This window comes from Rhinichthys klamathensis, unplaced genomic scaffold (assembly GCF_029890125.1).
Source record: "Rhinichthys klamathensis goyatoka isolate OS25496 unplaced genomic scaffold, OSU_Roscu_1.1 h1tg000036l_1, whole genome shotgun sequence".
In the NCBI taxonomy this organism is placed as follows: Eukaryota; Metazoa; Chordata; class Actinopteri; order Cypriniformes; family Leuciscidae; genus Rhinichthys; species Rhinichthys klamathensis.
The window spans coordinates 8,249,072-8,258,528 of NW_026606584.1; positions in this window are offsets into that span (position 1 = coordinate 8,249,072).

Consider the following 9,457-nt stretch of genomic DNA (forward strand, 5'->3'; position numbering starts at 1 on the left):
CGAATCTACCCTGTATTGAAATTATCATGATGGTCCTTGATCAACATAAGCGAATCTACCCCGTATTGAAATGATCATGATGGTCCTGGATCAACATTAGCGAATCTACCCCGTATTGAAGTGACCATGATGGTCCTGGATCACCATTAGCGAATCTACCCCGTATTGAAATGATCATGATGGTCCTGGATCAACATTAGCGAATCTACCCCGTATTGAAGTGACCATGATGGTCCTGGATCAACATTAGCGAATCTACCCCGTATTGAAGTGATCATGATGGTCCTGGATCAACGTTAGCGAATTTACCCCGTATTGAAGTGACCATGATGGTCCTGGATCACCATTAGCGAATCTACCCCGTATTGAAATGATCATGATGGTCCTGGATCAACATTAGCGAATCTACCCCGTATTGAAGTGACCATGATGGTCCTGGATCAACATTAGCGAATTTACCCCGTATTGAAATGATGGCATAGCAATTATCAAAATTTTGATTACAATCATATTCAAAAAGCAATTATTCTACTGTTTTTTTTATGTCATATACTTTGTGCACACTTTATTCTGACTAAAATCACAGTAGTCTGTTTTTTAGACCTGGAATTTATTGACATTGTTATAAAATTTTACTAAATATTAAATGTGTATTTGTGTATGAGAGAAAGAAGACTTTTAGAGGTTATGGAGTAAAGTAAGCTTAGCTATTAGCTAAACGGCACATGGCTGTTGTATGTATGTTCAGAGTTGCATTACATTAGGCCATTTAAGTGTTCTATTTCAGTATTTTTTAGTGAATAAATACATTTACAAAGTCAGATTTTTAGTTACAGAGAGGGTCAAAGAAAGAGGACAGACAAAATAACTTACCTTTTGTCAGTCAGCCGAGGTAAGAGAGGAGGGAAAATTCAAAATGGACTGATTGCATTTAGTCGGCACACACTGATGACATCAGAGGCTTGTGATTGGTTGATTAAATGTTGATCCAGGATCAACAAAATTTGTTGATCCAGGATCACATCTTACTTGGCAAAATCACGGTGACCTATTTGTTGGGGACGCAAAAGGCACCGATTTCACGGAATCAGAGAGAATAAACCGGAATAAACGAACACTTTTCAGAGTCTATGACTGTAGCGCCTCTTAGCGGTAAAAGGCAGCAAATACACCACACATTTTACCGCCGCGGTGGAACGGCTGATGTGGGCATTGTCATGGCTTGCCTCGACATTTGCGTTTGAATAGCGCGTGTCCTCCGTGGGCGTGTCAGATTAACGCGTAATGAAGTGTAATGAGCTGGGAAAAAAATACTGACAGCACTCTCTTTTCATACAGATTGCATAAACTGAGAATATTTGTTTTTTATATAAATTACTTCATTTAAAAGAAGAGAATTCAAGCTTCATGAAGAAAAATCTCTCGTGTCTGTGTGACAAGTAATCGCGGAGTTACAGTTAATAGGACGCGTTTCAGAATGGACTTCACTGACAGAGAGAACGCTGAACTCGCATCATGTTTGTTTTTCTTTATTTGGTGAAAAGCACAACACTTTGTTTTTATTGTGAGTATCCACAAAAAAAATAGAAACTTAACAGGATCTAATGATGTATCACACTTATATGTAAGATCAAAATCAACCGAGTATTTTGAGTCTCTTTTGCACTGATAAGAAAAAAAGCGAGACAATCGCCGGCGCGATAGCCGACCCCAGGGGGTTAAGTTGTTTATGCTAATTATTATTGTAATGGTATGTGCTTTGAGACATGAGGTAGTTAGACACCATCTCTCGTGAAGCTTTTGTTTGCTCCTTGCTATATGCAATCATGTGTTTTGAAGGAGGCGTGGCTTTGGAGATGCCCTGAAGGTAGGGTGGGATCTTATGCTTTCAAAGCTAGCTCAATATTGCTAGCCTCTCCGAAAATTGCCTACCTTACCTTTAAATCAAATAAGGAAGTATTAAATGTATGAATCCATTAGACTCAACTGCTTTATTGACTTCCAGGTCAAACACTTAAATATCAATCTGTCAATCAGTGTGATGCTCTTCTTTGGATTTGAATCTACACAGCGGTTATGTGATAGAACACCAAACCCTCAACACAAGTAAAAAGAAAAGGACATTTGGATTTGCCTGCTGTCTCCCTGATCTTGCTCGAGCATGGGGATCATTCTCAAAAGGACCATACGAGAGATTTCTGGTGTGCATCACCCATTATCCCTACTGCACGCTCTGCATATTCTAAAACACCAGCCTCAAAAAGCAGTCGAAGGCATGCAATATGTGGAGTGAAGTGTGGATCTTTATTCCTCGTCTGCCCCTCAGAGGAGGACATCGCCAGTCCTGACTCCACCATGAACCCAGAACCCAGCCAGCTTTCAGCCATGTCCGTAACTGACCAGCAGCAGTGTCCTTTACGAGGGCATATTAGTGGAGTTTGATGGAATGGAGCCCCGCCCACACTCCTGTCGCTGAGGTGCGTTCTATGAGCTTGGTCCCCAATTAATTTCATGTTCTAGATGGTGTCGTGTTTCAAGGTCTCCTGTCTCCGCTGTTCCTGTCCAGTCTCCTGTCACCTTTTCCCCTGCTGTTTCTGCCCAGGCCAGAGTCGCCTTCGTTTTCGCTGGTTCAGCCCAGTCCCAAGTCGTTTTCGTCGCCATTGGTTCAGCCCAGCTCCAAGTTGCCTTTGTCATCATTGGTTCAGTCCAGCTCAAACTCTCATTTGTAGCAGATGGTCCCGCTCAGCCTCCCTCTCCCTCCTCAAAGCCATCCAGTTCCTCTGCCTCACTTCCGCTGTTTCCCTTCAGCCCCCTGCTCAGATCCGCCTTCATGTAATGTCATCAGCTCTGTCTTGGTCTGAGGATCCCTCAGCTCCACCTCAAGCCTCAGAGACCCGGACTACACCTCAGCCCTCCGACCAATTGGCTCCTTGGCTCCATGCTCCCTCGGGTCCAGCGTGGCCCTCCCTCAGGCTCCATCAGGCTCCGTTGTCCCTCTGGTTCCACCTTGGTCTACCATCGCTCTGGTTCCGCTTCAGACTTCCAGATCTCCAGCTTTGCCTCGACTCTCTACCCCTCTGGTTCCAACGGGCTCCTTCTTCCCTCTGGTTCCACAATTGTCATCAAACGTCTCCACCTCAATCACGCACACCTGCAGCTCCGCCTTGGCCCTCTTGGCCTATGGTGTCACCCTGGGTCCTCGTCTCCATCTGGTTTTCTCGTTTCTTGGCTTCACCCAAGCTCCTACTTCATTGGTTTGCCGTGGGCCTTCATCCTGGCTCTGCTCTTGGTCTACCTCTGGCTACTCCTTTTGTCACCTCCTCCCTGACTCCTTCCTCTATCTTCTCCTCCGTGGAGTATCTCTCTGCCAGCCCTTCTCACCCTTCTCCGGCTCCTCATCGACCCCCGGAATCCCCTCCTTCCCTCTTATGGGGGGGTAGTAATGTCACAGTTATGTTCTATTTAGTTTCTGTGTCATGATTTCCCCCTGTTTCTGTCAGTCTTGTTTGTTTGATGCTATGGTTTCTGATTAGTTTCACACCTGTCCCTTGTTTAATTTATGATCATTCCCAGTATATTTAAGCCCTGTGTTTTCTCAGTTCCGTGTTATGCATCATTAACATTTAATGTGTATGTGTAGTATTTGCATTGTGTTCATTAAAGTATCAGTATTCCCCATTGATTCTGTGTCAAGCTCTTCTTTTGATTTGAAACTGTTACGTGACAATGTGTACAATTTAGGTTATAAAATGTACCTTTAAGTTAATAATTCGACCATTCTTTGGTAAATAATGTGTACCTTTTGAAAGGCTACCAGCTAGAGACAGCAAACTTTTTTTTAGAGTGTTTATGGAGCGATCTAACCTCTGTTTATTTATTTTATTTGGTGGAAGTTAAAAAATTAAATTAAATTATATTTTGACTCGAATATAATTTAGACGTTATCACATGGAGCATATTTTTATTTTTACGTTATTTTCAGTGTACTGTAGTAATGTGCAAAGAAGTCTTAACTAATTGTTAAAATGAATATTTTGCCAATTAAAAGTAGCACCTCTTTCTTTTTTATAGTTTTTAAGCAAGCTTCTAGTCAGGTTTACCCATCAGACTAGTCAGGTTTACCCATCAGACAGTTGCGAACAAAATACATACAGAAGCAATTGAGGCCTACAGCAGCACCACAGCTCTGGTTTAACTCTACCGCCCATTTATCTCAGCCATTAAGTTAACAAGCAACATTTGTATTTACCACCAGGCCTGGGATGTTAGGAGCAATCAAAAACTAAACATCACAGGGGAACAGAAGGGAAACAGAGATGGAAAGTGAAAGAGGTGGATGGGGAGGGAGAGAGAAGGTTCAGGTTGATATGTCAAGAAAAACTGGGGTGAAGTGCTGACACGTCGACGTCTTAGCTGATAACGCTTAAATCATTTTTCCTCCAAAACTTCAGTCACCGGGCTTCAAAGAGATATAGCCATAATACAAATTTTTGGAGTAAGTAGTGGTGTTTGAAGTTATTTTATGGGATTTTGCTGTAAGGCCCAGAATTGATTTGCAGAGGGGATAAAAGGAAGATACTTTATCTTTGGAGCTTTGTCGGAAAAAGCTTAGCATCCATTGGTGGTTCCGCCAATATGCCTGCAGGGCAAGGGGGTGGGGGTGTGTGGTGGGGTGGGTGCTTGGTTAGCTGGCATTGACATTATATACCAGAATGGATTGTGCTGAGTGTACACCTCCTGCTGCTTATGAGCTGCTCTTTCATAATCTTTCATGAACCATACAATGTTTTATTTAATGTACTGGGTCAGAGAAAAAACTTGAGAAAAAAACATATTAATAATGAAAGATGTAGGGCTTGGGAGGGAGAAGGCAAAAGAGGAGAGAGAAGTGAGAGAAAACTTGGTTTGAGGCTTCTCTCTGCAAACAGGTCAGAGGGACCTTTTGAAGTCTGCAGCTCCTGTGCAGTCAATAGTTTAAAAACTTGTGTTATGTCTGAATGTGAGGCTAGCTCTGAGCTTCTTTCGCTCTGCCTACCTGACAAATGCCAAACATCTCATCTGTAGTGTCCAGTGGCTCTCCACTGTGGTAGAAAAATAAGAGCGAGAAGATTCTCTTCAGGCTTTACAGTTTAAACTCACTGGACAGAATCCAACCTCAGAAATCCTCTAGTGTAAACACAGGAGGCATTTTTCCTTCTTTCCCAAAGCACCTCCCATAAAATCAACACATTTTATGACATATTGCTTTTCGCATTGCTCAAATGCTGCTCTCACTTGTGATCTTGACCTCCGATCTATTTGTACAAACAGGAACAAGCTTGGGCTGTGTGGGCATAATGCACTCTATCCCCCTGTGTCTGCACATTTGCAGGCTGTTAAGTAGGGCAGAGGCAGCTGCGAGCTTCTTAATTGCTTAATTGTACTCATCATTTGAACTGAGGATGAGCTCACCTCGTGCTGTTAATTGAAAAGGTACTGCAGTGCAGTATTTCTGAATGGCACGTTCCCTTGAGGAACGCGGCGACTCTGATGTTGGGCTAGTGCGCGATGCTCAGTCTCTTTTTCTCTCTTTCTCTCTCACTTGCTCCCTTCCTGACACTCGATCGCATATGCTGTATATGCTATCTGAATTCACGGTGATTCTCCAGGACATTGCAGGCCTATCAGATGAAAGAAGCACATCTTAGAAGCTCCAAACCCTCAGAGGAAGGTCCAGGGGCCATGTGACTTATTTATGACTCTTGTGACGGCGTGCTCCCCCTCCCTGGCCTTACAGTAGCACACACATTCTCAAACACACTTGCACTGCGTCTCTCTGACTTTCGCATGGCGTGGCCTTCTCGCTCTATTTAAAAAATAAATAGGAGACTGGTGTCTGTGCTAATAATTCATGACTGGGGACAGTGAGAGGTGTTTATGTGGGGAAATGAGATGCTCTTAACACCTGCTCCTCTGTGGAAATGGCACCCCTCCTGGCCAAATGAAGCCATTGCAGGCTTTATCCATGTTTATACTTTGTTGTTAGCTGAGGCATGTTTTACTCTCTGAGCTGTCCAAAAGGACAGTTCACCCATAACCAGGGGAATATAAAGGCAATTGCATAATAAGGAGGTCTGTGCCTTGAAGATGAACGACTACCGGGCAAGGTACACTTCAGTATTAAGAATAATTTCATTGGCTGTCAACAAATAGGATTGGTTTTGAATTATTTGGAATGACTATCTTTGGATATGTGGACACTTCCACACAAAAAAAATGGTATAATAGCTATCACTGGGGTGGTACCCTTTCAAAGGGCTGTACCTTTTAAGTTAGTATAAACCTTTTAAAGAAATAGTTCACTTCAAAATGAAAATTATGTCATAATTTACATAAAAAATAAATGAATTTACATAATTTATTATGTCATAATAGGACGCCTGTAACCAAACAGTTGATGTACCCCATTGACTTCCTAAGTAGGAAAAATAAAATACTATGGAAGTCGGGGTACATCAACTGTTTGGTTACCCACATTCTTCAAAATATCTTATTTTTTTATCTTCAGTAGAAGAAAGAAATTCATACAGGTTTGAAACAACTTGAGGGTGAGTAAATAATGAGAGAATTTTAATATTGAAGTGAACTATTCCTTTAAGGTACTAATATGAAACCTTTAGAGGTAGGGGTGAGGAGGGCACAACCTAACGCGTGGCTAGTTGTAACACACATAGTTTAAAACTTTCCAAACATGCCACCATGATGAAACTTATTGTATTACTAGTTGACAATCAACACTATATAGAGAAAAAAATTGCACCAAAATTAAAAAAAATCTTTGTTAGATATCACTGAACATTTGTTTCACCACAGCAAAAGTACATTTCACATTTCAAATAAACATTATTTGAATCTTAAATCTGTTATTTAACAGTTGAGATAGTTATTTAATGCTGATCTTACCAGCAGAAGACACTAGCTGGGTTTAAATCCCAGTTGCGCAGGTAGGGCACGTTGTAACACTGCGTTACAATGTGCCCCTATTAGAACTATGCTATTCTATTCTATACTTTTATTAATTCTATTAAGAAACCATGAGAAAAAGGTGAATCAATGTTCAGAAATTATTAATTATTTTAAACTATGCTGTATAGTTGTATTTTGTGGTGTGTTTGTTGTCAAACTCAACAATTACTATATTTTTAATTATTAAAAAATTACAGTATTTTATATGAAAAAGTTAATAATTATTTTTATTGATAAAAACTTTTTATTAGGTCAGATAACATTTTAAGCTGTCATGCATGTTATAATGTGCCCCTCACATGTTACAATGTACCCCACCTATGGGGCATGTTGTAACATTTCACTTCCATTCTTTCGGGGTAAATCAAGAAAAAAGTATACACTGTATTAATGAAACAAAACCACATAATTGTACTGGACATGTGGGAAATTAATGTGGAAAAATATAAATACTCTGAGCCCCATGTGAATATACACAATCTGAGAAAGTGTTAGGCTGTGCCCTCTCTCCCCTAAATAAGGTACAAAGGTATACCTTTTAAAAGGGTACCACCCCAGTGACAGTGAATGGTAATTTTGTATCACTTTTTCCCTGAGTGTATGTTTGTAAATGGCGTTTTACACTGTAAAAGCGGTTACCTTAAGCAGCTATTTCTAGCCTTAAATTTAGTTTTGTTGGTGTAACCCACTATATTAAGGTTGATTCACTGATATTAAATAATATTTTTGACTGTTAATTTAGATGGTACCACATGAAGCACATTTTTAGGTTAACATTTTTTTCTGTGTACCCTATAAATCATCATAGCAATCTAGCTTAAACTTCTTCTAATATGTTGTTCACCAAAATTACCTTTACTGAAACACTTTTCACTTTCTGAGATCAGAGGTTATCTCTAATTTGATAACAAATCAGCCACCCAGCAAAAAGTTTTGAAGTAAACCGTGTACTACATAGTTTGCTATTTCATTTAAAAGTCCCCTGTTTGCATCACTGTACAAATCTTGTAGACTGAATTTCAAACTGTTTCCCGGACAGCTAAAAAACCTCGGTTCTATGCGTGCAGGTATCTAACGTTGCATAAAATCATCGGTCCATTTGCATCTTTCAGAATCAGGCTGGAAGCCATTTCTCTCTGACCTCATTCTAATTGAGCATGGCAAAATGCTATTTCCATATGCCTCTCCCTAACACTTTCATTTCTGCCTTTTAACAAAGCCTTTTTGTTGTAAAATATGTTACTAATGGCTTATAAATTAATAAGGAGCCAAACTGAAGTTGATTTTTATACAAGGTGATGCAAGACTGGCTGGCATCTCTGTCATCTTATTCCCATTCCAGAATTTTCTGGCCCAATGCATTTCCATATCGCAGAATGCTATAATGCATCTTTTGTCATTCTCTCTCACTAGTGCCGAGGCAGCGCTGCCGAATGTCCTGGTGTGATTTACGTTCCCAAACCCAGTCATTAATTTTCTATCATTGTGAAAATATGATTCATGTTTTGGGGGCTGTCAGTATTACTTATTTAGATGTTCATAGGGGAAAACTCCGGCCTTCTCCTTAATGGAATATAAAGTTGCAAGGTCTCATTCCCACTCTAACATTAAACAACAGGAGCTACACATGTGTTAATGTGTGGTCCCAAAGCACCTTAATTCAACTTAAAATTCCTAATGGAACTGACTTTCAGTGCTGTGCCGTCTGAGGTGTGTGTAAGGGGGAGGGAGGGGGTTGCTTAACACGTAAATTCACTTGTCTTTGTCATCTGTGTGTGTTTGGCAGCTTAACTAGTCTAGTGCTTGTGTGTCTGCTGGGAGGTGTCGGCTGAGCACAGTGCGGCCAGATGAGTGTCGGGACCATGACCTGCTTTTGTTTTGTTTTTGTTGTTCTTAGTCTCTTTTTGCAGTAAAGTGCTGTCTCTGGATCGCCTGCAATTTATTATATCAAATATGCTCCTGGGTTATTTTGACTTGCAGTTACAGTAATTTAAGGGTTTTGCAACCTTCTTTGGTTTCATTTCATTTTTAACAACATCAGATAAACAATAAACTCACTATATGACTAATTTATATGAAATCTAATGTATTGTATGGGCAGCTGACATAACATACTTTTGGACAGTTGACATGTAGTATGTTGCACTCAGTCTAAAACTATTTTAAGGAGCATTTTACTCAAATGGAATGTACTTCTAGTGCATTTGCATATTTCACACTAGTATATGCCCAATAATGCATCTATAAAACAATCCGTATTTATTTATTTAGGCCTCATATTGAGAAAAAAAAAAAAATTAAAAAAGAAAAAAATGAATAGTGATATAGAAATAGAACTAAATATATCTGACATTCTATACAAGCTGATTTAAAATGGTGAAATCTTTTAATTTTAACTTCATGTTGAAAAAGAAAAGTCCATGGATACGTTGTGTCAACTATCTATATAACT